The following is a 13,776-nucleotide window of genomic DNA, read 5'->3' as shown; positions in this document are numbered from 1 at the left end:
TTTTACACACAGCTAGTTATAAATACTACTAATTGATTTATTTTCATACGTTTTTTTGTTTGTTTGTTTTGTTTACAAAAGATGACAAAGGAGGTTTTGGGAGATTTTGTTGTCTGATCGATCAATTATGTATATTTGTCAGCAACAATGGACCTTCTGCTGTAAAAACTTTCAGTACAGTGGACCAGAAAAGTGTGTGCCCCCAGCTTGCAGTTTTGTGCAGTGCTTTGACAGAGAGCTAAACAAAGCCCCAGTAAAGGTCACAGGTGAAGTTTACGTTCATATTTTCTTTATTGAAGATTCATTTGTGAAACTGTAATACAAAAAAAAAAATACAAAAAAAATAATGTAAAGATATTTTCTCTTACAGAGGCACTGTTAGTTCACACAGCATACTCAAACACTGTGTAAGACAGCTTTAAACAAAATGTACATAGGGTGCTTTCACACCTGCCTCATTTAGTTTGGTTGAATTGCACTAGAGTTTGTTGTCCCTCTTGGTGCGGTTCATTTGGGCAGGTGTGAATGCAGCAATTGCACTTAGGTGTGCACCAAAAGCGGACCAAACAAGCGTACCGAGACCTCTTTGAAGAGGTGGTCTCTACCCAATTGCAAACAGACTCTGGAGCGGTTCGCTCATGGTGAGAAAGCAAACCGACCCAACAGAGCAAAGAAACAAGTGGTATCAAAATTCATAATGAGAAATGTGCTATATAAAAAGCAGCAGTCAGTGTCTGATTCTGTGAGTGAGGATATTTGTTATTGCAGTTGACAACCAAAGAGCAGTCATGTTGCTCCATCATGTTGGGGAATGCACTGATTATCACCAAAATTCTCATGGATCGTTGGAAGAAGACACTCTTGCAGGATGTTGTGATACCATTCTTTATTCATGGCAGTGTTTTTGGGCAGAATTATGAGAGAGCCCAATCCCTTGGTTGAAAAGCATCCCCACACATGGATGATCTCAGGACGCTTCACTGTTGGCACATCACAGGACCCATGGTAGTGTTCACCTTTTCTTCTCCGGACAATTGATTTTCCAGATGTCCCAAACAGTCAGAAGGGAGCTTCATCAGAGAAAATAACTTTGCACCAGTCTTCTGCTGTCCAATCCTTGTACTTCTTGCAGAATGTAAGTCTGACGTTTTTCATGGAGAGAAGTGGCACCAGGCCGTTGTCCAAAAGTCTTGTCCTCACTGTGCAAGCAGATGCTCTCACACTAACCTGCTGCCATTCCTGAGCAAGCTCTGCACTGCTGGAGACACGATTCCATAGCGGACTCCTCAGGAAGAGATGGTCCTGGCGCTTGGAATGTGCACAATGACTCCCTCAGTATTAGGACACTTTCTTCCATCTGCATTCACATTGGCGGCATTGCTGTCTAAGTGCCCGAATATCACTATTTATCCATGGCTGTGGTTTGTGTTTTAAATTAATAAGCTTGTATGGTGCAATCAGGTCTAAAATATTAAAACACCTGTTGTTTAAAAAATGCACCTGATCCTCAACATTCATGTTAGAGATGACAGGATCTAGAGTAAGAGGTTGGTAAGCCTTTTAAGTAGAACTCAGAGAAGTCATTACTGGACTGTGCAGTTAAAACACGTGACCAGCACTCTTGAGTTGATGTCGTACATGATGGAGAAGGCAACAAAGTTGTGTATAGCACAGGTGTATAATCAGAAAGAGGGGCATTACATGTCTTAATTTCAGCGATAGACAGACAATGGGTCAACACCAGGTCTAATGTATGACCGACGCAGTGAGTAGGGCCTTTGCCTATTGCACAAAGTTCAGAGAGGACATAAGATTTAAAAAAGTCCTTAGCCAAGGCATTAGCAGCACAACAGGCATGAATATTTAAATCACCCAGCATTAAAATATGATCATATTTGGTCAATATTTCACCCAAAAGTTCAGCAAGTTCATCATTAAAATTATTTTTGGTTGCTGGTGGTTGATGAATTAAAATGATCAAAACAGGTCTAAAAGAGTCCAAATGGATTAACTTTGCTTCAAAACTAATAAGATTAGAAGTGGATAAATCTTCACCAGTTCTCCTCCTTGACTAGTTCGAAGGGGAGTATTTAAAAATTCAAAGTCGGGAGGCACTAATTCAGAAAAAGGACTTAAAGGGGACCTATTATGCCCCTTTTCACAAGATGTAAAAGAAGTCTCTGATGTCCCCAGAGTTTTTATATGAAGTTTTAACTCAAAATACGTTACAGATAATTTTTTATAGCTTGTTAAATAGCCACATTTAGGGTATGAGCCAAAATGCGCCATTTCCGTGTCTTTCCCTTTAAATGCAAATGAGAGGGCAGAGCTTCAAGAGCTCAAGCTCTGGCAATACAGGTGCTAGCAAGAGCTCAAGCTCTGGCAATACAGGTGCTATAGGCTGTTATCTGTTATTAACAGAAAAAGCACTCGGTTTTGAAAGTCAGTCATCTGATTGTCCGATGCATAAAAAATGCACTTTATGAATTACACAGATGGGAGCACGGTGCGCTAAAAATAACTCATGGTGCCAACGCATGCTATTTCTAACTTTATAAGCCCCACTTTTCCAGTGGTTGACTTCACATTGCTTTCATATGCAATTTGAACTCCCACTTTCCTATTTATAATCATTCTGGTAGCACGTGAAGGCAGCATCAGTGAAAACAGACAGACAATGTAGCTTTAGCAACATTAGCCTTACAGAGTGCCAAGAAGCTCTTTCAGAACTAACGCGCAATATTTACTTCTTCTGGATGTGTAATTGGATCACGAACAGCGGGCACTGAGGAAGCATTTTCTTCAAAAACAAAATGAATCCACCTCGTCTTCGGTGGATCAGATTTCGAGAGTAAATGGAGAGAGCTATGTGGATTCATACATCCAGCTACAGAACACCTAAAGCGCTTGGGAGACATTCTCGTCAGTGCATCAATGGCGGGCTGTATACTACTCGCTGTGGACTCGCTCAGGGCAGTTCTATGTTAAAACGGCAGTGTCTGTCAACTTTCGTGGGCGGAGACTTTGGCTAATGTGACGTCACATTAGCAGCAATTCTGAAAACAAGTCGTTGGGAGACACTGCTTATTATTTATGGGAATTAAAAAAAAGGAGTAGGTGGATTTTTATCATTATAGGGTAGTTGTATACACACACTGCCAACACACATTTATGTCCAAACAACGTGTGAAAGTGAATTTTGCATAATAGGTCCCCTTTAAGTCATCTGGTTTTATCCAGGACTCTGTCACAAAGAAAAAATCCAGCACGTTAGAGCCAATGAAGTCATTCCAAATGAAGGTTTTGTTGACTAGTGAGCAGGCATTGGGGAGAGCCATCCTGAGCTGGGGGAGCTGAGCTGGCAGAATGCAATTGTCAGCCTTCTTTTGCCGAACCCGCGGGGAGATGCATCGCAGAGACCAGTCAGAAGAGTCAATCAAATCTGGTTGAATACACCTAATGTAACTCTGCGATCGTTGCAATACCAGCAGACACCAGTCCGCGTCTAGCGAATACCAGGATGTCACGGCACGGAGAGAGTAGCCTGAAGCCAGTCAGATGGTATTTTAAAGTGTCCCAATATTGTATTGGAGTCCCCTACATCAGGTTTAAATGCATCTAAGGTCAGAAAACATTGTAATTTTCTCAGAATATACATTTAATATTAGAGTCATTTGCCAATGATTAGGAAATGATTCGTTTCAAGCAAGTTCGGAGCAAGCCCCTCCCTTCCTCAAGCCTACTCTGCTCTGATTGGTCAGCTGGCCAAACCTGTTGTGATTGGCACAGAGATGAGTCCTTGAGCCAGTTAGCCAGCGCTACCATTGACAAAGCACCTTTACATAAAACAATAATGTAGTCAATCCGTTTTTATAATGACATTAAATACAAAAACACTTATGCAAGCGAATATTGCCCACAGCTAAAGTTTAGCTGCTAAACTGTGAACACTAGGTGGATACGTTAGCCGAGTGCTAACGTGACTAACTGATTAAACAATACAGTTTTTTAAACCAAAATATGTCTACTGTAATGTTTGAAGAACGACAGACAAAAGGCGCTTGGTCTTAACTTTTAATCAGAACGCAGAACAGTTGTATCACAGGAGCACCAGCCGAAATCACTCATCTCTCCCGCATTAACCCTGTAACTGCCAGTGCAGCACAATAAAGAGCAGTTACACAATTATTATAAAGTCTGTGTGCTACACTACATTCTTTATTATTAAACAAAGTAATTAGAACAACGTCAGTCTACAATAATCGACATATTCTTAGGTTCACTGCGAATTTTTAGAACTACTTCAGTAAGACAGTAATATCGTGCTTTACCTGGAAACCTAAAGCTGCACTAGGTATACATCACATATTGGCACAAAAAAAATATATTTTGAGCACTCAATTGAAAATGTACACCTAACGTATCAATTGTACTACTTACAGGTCATGGTTCAGAGAGCAACAAAAGTCTCTAATTGTATTTCTGTGGTATCCTTGAACACCGCGTCTTCTCAACATGATGTAAACGCACTAATAGCAAAAGTGTTTGTGGGCAGATCAGACTCTGTTCGTATTTCGCGGGCAGGCGGGGATTATGCAAATGTGTTATCCAGTGACGTACACCGGTAACAGGCAAAAGATTCGAAAATATGACGACTTGTTAAGACGATTCAGAACCGACTCTCTCTTTTGAGAGACAATATCTTTATCATGCACTTTTATGATTAACAACTTTGCAGATTGTTTTCATTTAAGGATAGCTACGTTATAAACTGCAAAAGAGAGATTTTTCAAAAACCCATCTGACCTGCTCTTTAACCTTATGGCAACACCTGCCCGTCTTCCGTGTCTTCTCCACCGTCACCTGCCAGCAATATTGTAGATCTACCAGTGCGGATAGCCGGAAGGGTCAGAAGACTACAGTGGTGAGTAGAAGCAATATCTGCTTAGTTCATCGTGGGTCACATGGGTTTCAAGCTGCTTGGGCATAGACTCAGAAAATATCAGTTGTTTGCAATCATAAGTAATAAGGGAGTTGCAGTAAAACAACATCAAAGCCAATAAGGACACTAAAAACATCACAGAAAACACAGAGAGTTGACGGCATGCCACACACAGGCCCCATCTTTTTCCACACAATAGAAATCAACCACTACCACCAAATCTTCTTTACTTCTCAACTTCTTTTCTGCTGAGTAGTGATCGTCTCTTTCACTTCCACTTGATCTTTGTATATATAGTGTATATTTAAGGTAACAATGCAATACATAATATTTTATCATTTATATTAATAATATGACTATATCTGTAGTCAGTAAATGGAGGAAATCCTGCCTGTACCCAGCTAAGAAAAAAATATAAAATCACTTATATTAATTTACTGAAGTTTTATTCAGGAACTGTGAATAAATTACTGAACAAATTACTTTAAAATAATACTAATAATACAATTACTACTAATAATAACAACCTCAACCAACAAAAAAGAGATTACGTTAGATAAAGACACAGTACCGGTCAAATGTTTGGGCACATTACTATTTTTAATGTTTTTGAAAGAAGTCTCTTATGCTCATCAAGCCTGCATTTATTTGATTAAAAATACAGAAAAAAATAATATTCAGCAAGGATGTGTTAAATTGATTAAAAAAAGTTATAGAAAATACTTCTATTTTTATTATAAGACTTCTTAGATTGCTATTTTTTAACAACTTTTTAATCATCAAAAAATCCTGAAAAAAGGATTCCAGGTTATGAAATAAATATTAGGCAACACTGTTTCTAACAGTGATAATAAATCAGCATATCAGAATGATTTCTGAAGGATCATTTGACACTGAAGACTGGAGTAATGATGCTGAAAATTCAGCTTATATTTTAAAGTACAGTAAAATAGAACACTGTTATTTTAAATTGTAATAATATTTGACAATATAACTTTTTTTTCTCTCTCTCTCTCTCTCTCTCTCTCTCTTCTCTGTATTTTTCAAATAAATGCAGGCTTGATGAGCATAAGCGACTTCTTTCAAAAACATAAAAAAAAGTAATGTGTCCAAACGTTTAAACACAATTTAAAATTAAATGCTGTATAAATAAAAAGGTTAGGAATCATATTTGTTACAAGTGCTTTTTATTGGGGGTGGGGGGCCTTCAACATGAATTTTGGCTAGGGCCTCCAAATGTCTAGAACTGGCCCTGGTTCCTGCTTCTTTCAATACAACATACCATGTGTTGTTTCACATCTTCTGTCGTCATCTTTGAGTCTGTGCCATATTTTTTTTCATGCCACACTTTTTCATGTGCTTTATCAACACATATTAAAAACACTTTCACACAAAACCTAATACAAGAAAGCTATATGAATCATGGATGAAAGCACCCTTTCACACACACACACACACACACACACACACACACAAAAAAAAAAAAAAAAAAAAAACAGAGAAGTATAGGTGAAAAGTACCTGGATGACCTACTATGTCCGACGAGATTCCGAAGTCTACATTTAATGGACAATTTACTTTCCCATCAGCCAGGGACTTAAACAACCCACTTGAATATTCTTAACTGAAAGTGGCTGAAGGAAAGACACTGAGATTCATATTAGTGGGAGATGGGAACAGCACTGTTTCTTGGAAGAACACTTCTAATTGGAATAACTCAGACAGATCTTAAAGAGGTTTAAACATGGCCAAAGTTGGGAAGAGCAGTTTTCAGTTTTAGAAATTGTTCTCCGAAGTCCCGGAAATGAAGTCCCTGCAAAATAAATAAATAAATAAATGAGGTGTCATTAAAATACTGCACCACTTATATAAATATACAAATGCTGTTTCATGTTACGTAGAAGTAGAAAACGTTTCTTGTTTCTTGTACATGATTCCAAGACAGCCCTTCGCATGAAGGTGGTTCAGTTTTACATTGCAATCATTTGTTAAAATGAAACTGTGGTTCAATTTCTTCTGAAGTTTGCACAACAGCATACCAAGAAGCAACATCTGACTTACAGCTGGGTTTAACAAGCTTTCTTTCTTTTTATAAACTGTCAAGCTTCGAGCCAATAGCACCAATGTTTCTTCCTGCAGTAAGCATTGTGAGATTGTCTGTTCAGTGCATTCATAACATGGAAATGTCAAATGTCCTTGCTGCACTGCCCAGTGTAATAAGCTTTTTATTGAGATTTTATTAAAAAAAAAAAAATACAATTAAAAATCAACTAGATTATCATATTAGCATGACAGCGCCAGCATGACACTGAAACCACAGTCACATTTTCCTCATTCTTCCAGGCATGTCATAACTCACTGACTTCTTGCTCCATATTTTTCAGAGGGAGTAGGGACATTTCTAAACATGTATTCCAGGGCCAGGGGAGTTGACAGGAGACCTGGTGTCTCTTGTTTCTGCCAGAACAGGCCGGCCGAATAGTTAGAACAAGAGTTCAGAACATGAGGGTGAGATTGCGAGAGGAAACAGGAGGTCATATGGTGGAGGGGTTGGCAACCTTCCAGACTGCTGTCAGTGACAGATTAAATAAACTACAGATAGAGGCGATGAGCTATGGTGTTTTAATAGATTCCTAGCTAAATGACAGAGGACCTTTGCTGAAGGCGTCTTTGATTGGAAAATGTTTTACTGGAATCTGTAGTAAATGCACTTTAGCTAAGAACTGGGTCAAACAAGACTAATGAGCCAACTCCCACGTGTATGCTGTAATGACTTTGTCAAGCTGAAAGAAGTGATGCTTACATCTTGCTAGCAAATCACAACAGCACATAGTCAAGGCATACAGTCCATAACACTCTCAAACTTAAGTCACTTCAGATCAGATTCTAGAAGTGCTTTAAAAATTTTATTTGTGTGGAAATAAAGCAATTATTTGTTGTTTTAAAATGTCATCTGCTGTAAATGCTTTTTTCCAAAATTGTACATCGTGTGGTAATAATGATGTTTGACTAATCCGTTCAGCATGCTTCTGTTTTCCAAATAATCCACACATAAGACGAAGTCAATAGATGCACTAAGTACTGTTGAATGAAGCCCATTTGAATTTAAGATATTAACTGTTCTCTAACATAGAAAGGAAATATGAAAAAAAAAAAAAAAAAAATAAACCAAATATCCTCAAACTGTCAAATAAAATTCAATTCAGTCACCTAAATTGGATCCAGTGTTAATGAAAACTGCCCCAGTGCCTTCATTTTTCAAGATTAGTGGCAGATTTTGTGAACCATGTGTACATGTGTTGTGCATGTGTACTCACAGTGCACTTTCTCAAGGAAATACTGGGTAGTATAAGGTACCTACATGCACTGAAGTTAGGTTTAGGGGTATGTTCAGGGTTAGTACCCATTTACTGCAATTGCTATGACAAGTACTTATATACACATGCCGAACAGGCCTCTAATATAAAATGCTCCCAAATTCACTTTAAAATTAAGCACCTTTTTGTTGGTCAATATGGCAAATATGCATGAGCAACTTGAACCTGTTGCAAGGTGTGCATTGGGTAGTTTTCCTCCCACACTGCAAATTCTCAATCTTGGACTCCTACTGAAAAACTTCTCTGCTCCAGTCAACACACCTGTGGTCCAAGCAAGTCTATGAGGTCTAATCACTCACTAGCACTCTCTTTACATCCATCGCCAGACTCATCGACATCACCTTGTTGATTCTTGAGTAAACTTTTGCTTGTTTGGTGATTCGATTCCAAGTTTTGGACTGCCGCCTTGAACTGTCCAGTGTTCAATAACTGTGGATTGTCCTACCCACAATGCTGTTTTGCTTCTTGTCCAGTGTGTAACCACCAGTAAAGCCTGGAGTGAAGGCTTTACTGCTGCTGGACTGTATGCTGTGAAGCAAAATCCAAACTACAAAATATGCAGATGACCAGCTAAAATGGTCTTTCAAATGGGAAGTGCTTGGATTGCTGAGAACATTGAGAAATTCCTGCGTTGTCATTTTCTCACTGAAATGTGGCCAATCACTAAAAGCTGTCTGGCAGAACCATTTCTCCCAGCTGAGGAACGGCTGAGTGACACACTGAGCCTCTTTCTCTACAGATGTTAGTTATTGAGTCTGTGAGGTCAGTAATCACATTTTCACTGCGTGTTAGCGATACCTCACCATGGGTGTGTCCTGGGGGTCATGGCAGGATTGGCGAATCCCTTTGAAGCCAACTGCAACTCCCAGTCGCACCATCTTGTCAGTTTACTCACAGATTCAAAGGAATTTCTGAGTTAATGCCTTCCATATAAGTGCGCATAAACCGGGATGCTTCGGTTTTACCGTTCTATCTCTTTGTTCTCTCTGTAGGGGAAAAATTGAAGAGAGACGCTTCATTGAAAAAAAAAAAAGCATAAAACAGGATCTTCAAAGACATCTGAGGTCTGGTCTATATTACCCCAAGTATTTACCATGTTTTTGATCAACCAATCAAGTCAAAAGCTGAGCAAACAGGTGCTATCCAGCCATCTAATAAAAATCTTTTCCTTGTGTTGGTTTTAAATAAAGCTACTGGTTGCTTTTGAGCAAGAATTACTGTTAATACAGTTATTGTATTAGTTATTATATTAATTGCATTGTTATTACACATTAATTACTCTTTGAAGCAGTCAGACTCATAGATTTCACCCACTATCAGACTATCAATGGTTCAAAACATCCTTGAAGTTGGGCTCTTTTAACTTGGACTAGTAAGCAAGCACCAAACGACCACTCAGAAATCATAGCAACCACACAGCAATACCCTGGCAACCATCCACAAAATCTTAGCATTGTAGCAGTGCATTTTGCAACACTCACTTTCTTCATAAAATGTAAAAATCCAGTTTTACTTCACTGCATTGTGACACCAAAATTAACCTGACAGAAGAAGCAACAAGCAATGTGAACTACTGATCGCTTCATTCCTGAGTTTGTTGTTTCTCCTTCTATCATTGCAAATGGAAAAGCATGGAAAAGCCATTATTTGAAACAAAAAGCCCTGTTATTTAGAAGAGAACTTGGTGTAGTTTGACATAAGGAACCAATTAACCTCACTTTCTAGCCCCAACCCCCTACCCTACTCTACCTCTGTCTCGGCCGTCCTGGAGAGAGAGCAGAGGAACTTGTTGGCAGTAGACATACCACCACATCTGCGCTTTTGTATTACAGCCTGATAACAACAACATCTGAGCATCTGTATTTTTTATTTTTATTATTATTTTTTTATTTTTTTTTACATTATGATAGAAAAAACAATATATATGTGTCAATGTCACAATTATTTTTTATTTTTTATTTTTTTATTTTTTGACTGGCAAATTAAAAACTCAAAATAAAATGATTTTGGCTATAGTTATTTTAACATTATTTATATACTTTTATAGTATTCACACACACACACACATATTATTTTATGTTTTCAATTTTCATTTTAATTTAAACTAATTTTGTAGTTTGTTATGTGCTTTTATATTTTATTATTTAGATAAGGCTAACTATTAATTTTTAATTTTTTTTATTTTTTTCCTTCAGTTTTAGCTTTAGTAATTTTTTACTCATCTTATTTTAATTAGCTGCCAATATTATTTTTTATTTAAATAATAATTTTAATAATAAAATATTTATGTTTTGTTTTATTTCAGTATATTTCAATTAATGAAAACACCTAATAATAAGTTTACCTTTAGTTTCAGTAAACAAACACATGGTTTAGTTACTTTAAAATAAATAGTATGTTTTAATTAATTAATTTACTTTTAGTTTTTATTTGAGATTTTCTTTAGAATCAAATAGTATAACCCTTAAAAAATTATTACGGTTCAGAAACTATTCTTTTTTTTTTTCTTATAGCTTTTAGAAAATAACACATATTAAATAGTAAATATATTATTACTTTATATTTATACCACTTGGCATTTTTGACATCAGCTTTTTACTGTGTACTGATATTATAATATAAGATGATCAGTAATTCCTATTTTTCACAATGCCCTTCTACTTACCCTCTTTCACTGTATGAGGATGGTTTCTGGATCCTATTTATCAGTTTGACAAACAGGATGTCCAGATTGTGGATCTCTCATGAGAGTTCTTTCATGACACATTTCCATTCCAAACAAGCATACCTTTGTATTGATTCACGCAATCAAGGTCAGATCAAAGGACCATGAATCAGTCACAGTGTCTTGGGTTTATGCAAGCCAGTTTTGATGCACCTCATCTCCAAACGTACAGATAATATAATAAGCTTCATTTTGTTCAAAACAAATATTTCTTTAACAACCTTTATAACACTTCATCTTTGTAATACGCCAAGCTGAAGAAGAATGTTAAAAGCTCTTGCATGGGAACTGAAGTGTTTTGTATAAAATCACAAGCTCTTAACCCTTGGACATGTGTTATGCAGATGGTCCAACAACACAAAGCACAATCCTTATAAAGTTTCTGAAAAAAAAAAAAAAAAAAGAGTGAGAAGAATAAGTGCACCGTAAGGGAGTTAAATGTTCTTTTTGGGGCGATCAATTCTAACAAGTTAAATTTCCTGACAGGAGGCTATAGCCAAAACACTAGCTGTGTCACATTTTGCTCTGGGCCTGGTTACATCTGTCACTTTCTGGCTGTGCTGACAGCTTGTAGTGTTTCATTGCTGTGTGTAGTCCCACCCTGGTGTAAATCTATGCGGTTAGCCTTGTGTGCGCCTATACTAATATACTCACAAGCTAGCATCTAACTTTGCAAAGCCAGACTTTTGACTGTCAGCCTAAAGTCTGGTCCACATTGTGCATTCTCAAATGATTGAGATGGTATTCAGTTTGATTCCAGTAAACTGAAACATTTTTTTACCCTGGAAAATGTTCAATTTGAAAAACATGCCTGTGACATTTTAACAAAATTATATTATAGTGTTTTGCATGTTTCTTGATACTTTCAAAGTGAAATATCCAGTGATTGGTACTAAAAGCATGTCTAGTTTTATCCTTAAAGCAATTGGACTATATGTTTTATGTTGGTTGTTCGATGTAACACAGCTGATCAGAAGTGAAATGCCCAGTGAGTGGCACTAAAAAGTTAATTCTGTATTGAGTTTAAAAATAACATAACATCTAGATTAAACACGACCCAAAACCTAAACCGACAATCTTAACAAAAGCAAACACAAAATAAAACACATTTGCTGAAGCAATAATGCCATTTTAAATTGCTTCTACAAGTCTTTGAGCTCATTTATCAAGCGTTGCGACTTGAACTCATACCTAATTGCTTTTAATTGCAAGTGCAGTGCTGTACCAGGTGAGCTAACAAGCATTTTTACTTTGTCAGAAAAGCCATGCTGCTTATATGACGCAAACATTAAAAAGTTTCCATTAACAAATCACAACCCAGCCTTATTGAAAATGTATGCTTGTCCTGACTTTTCTAAAATCCTGATATCACATACCTCATTGCACATTTTGCGGCGGTTTCAAAGTGAAATGTCCAGTGAGTGGCGCTAAAATACACATTCAATATGTGACTGTGGCCACAATTTTATTATGTTGCTTTAGGTATGTATTGCTGCAGTTCAGAATTCAAATGTCCGGTGAGTGTCGCTAAATGGTTAATGCCCTATCGTGTTGGAAAATAACAATCCCCTACACCAAACCCAACCCTAAACCTACCCGATAGCATTAACGACAGCAAAAATTATATAAAAACACATTCGCTGATGCAACCATGTTATTTTAACTTCTATGTGGGTTTGAATTTTTCGTTGAACCATAGTTCCATGGGATTCGTAACGGAGCATTTCACCTCACAACTGCAATGCACTTAGAAAACCCATACATATGAAGGTGTATATGTGATGCTGACATTCAAAACTATCAGTTTTCAAATCTTGCAAAAAGTGTGTAAATTAGGTTTTCTTAATCTAAACTCTGGCCCTGTAAATCAGAGTTTTACTGCCTCTAGTGTTCATTTCAACTGGAAACTGCAGCAATTCGTAAGTATAATTTTTTATTTATTTATTTATTTATTTTTTTTTTTGTGGAAATGTAGATGGAGACACGTTTTTCCAGTGAGCTTGGGTAGACAAGTCATGTACTATGGTAAAAGTGTTTTGATACCATATCATAATATTGTGCAAGGAAACGCAAAAAAGAATTAATAAATAATGAATGGTCAATTTTAATTAATAATATTCTACTGTAATCATAATTTGTGTGTTTTACTCCCAATGGTGTTCATTTCAGCAACAAACAGCAGTGAATTGTATGTATTGTACGCTTTTGGAGTTTTGCAAAAGATACATGTTTTTCCAATGAGCCTAGTTTGGAAATCCCAAACAATTGAGATGGTATTGTGTTTAGTTCCAGTAATGTGCAACAAATTTTACCCTGGCAAATGGTTCAAATTATGTCATATCAACATGTGCCAAACTGATTAAGCTAGCTAAATAACTGGATGTGACTGTACTACCCAGAGGCTCACTGATGCAGTAGACCTCCTATTAACCAGCCAACAGGATGGACAGCTCAGGCTTGTTTCTTGGTATGACGTCTCTCCTTATCCCACCATAATACACATGGCTTCAACACGCAAAGTTGACATACAGCTTCCCTGGGCCCGGGGAGACATTAACTTGCAGAGTTTGCATGTGGTACAACATGACTGCAAAGAAACAGAGCATTACCACAAATCTACTCTATTTGACTAGTCTTTACATAGGGACTTTTATGAAGTTTGTACAGTTTGTACTGTCTCATTTGGTTTGGCTCCTTATCAAAGTCGTAGAATTGGTCTATTACTCCTCTTT

Source organism: Cyprinus carpio, chromosome A10 (genome assembly GCF_018340385.1).
Source record: "Cyprinus carpio isolate SPL01 chromosome A10, ASM1834038v1, whole genome shotgun sequence".
Lineage (NCBI taxonomy): Eukaryota > Metazoa > Chordata > Actinopteri > Cypriniformes > Cyprinidae > Cyprinus > Cyprinus carpio.
This window is presented reverse-complemented; position numbering follows the sequence as displayed.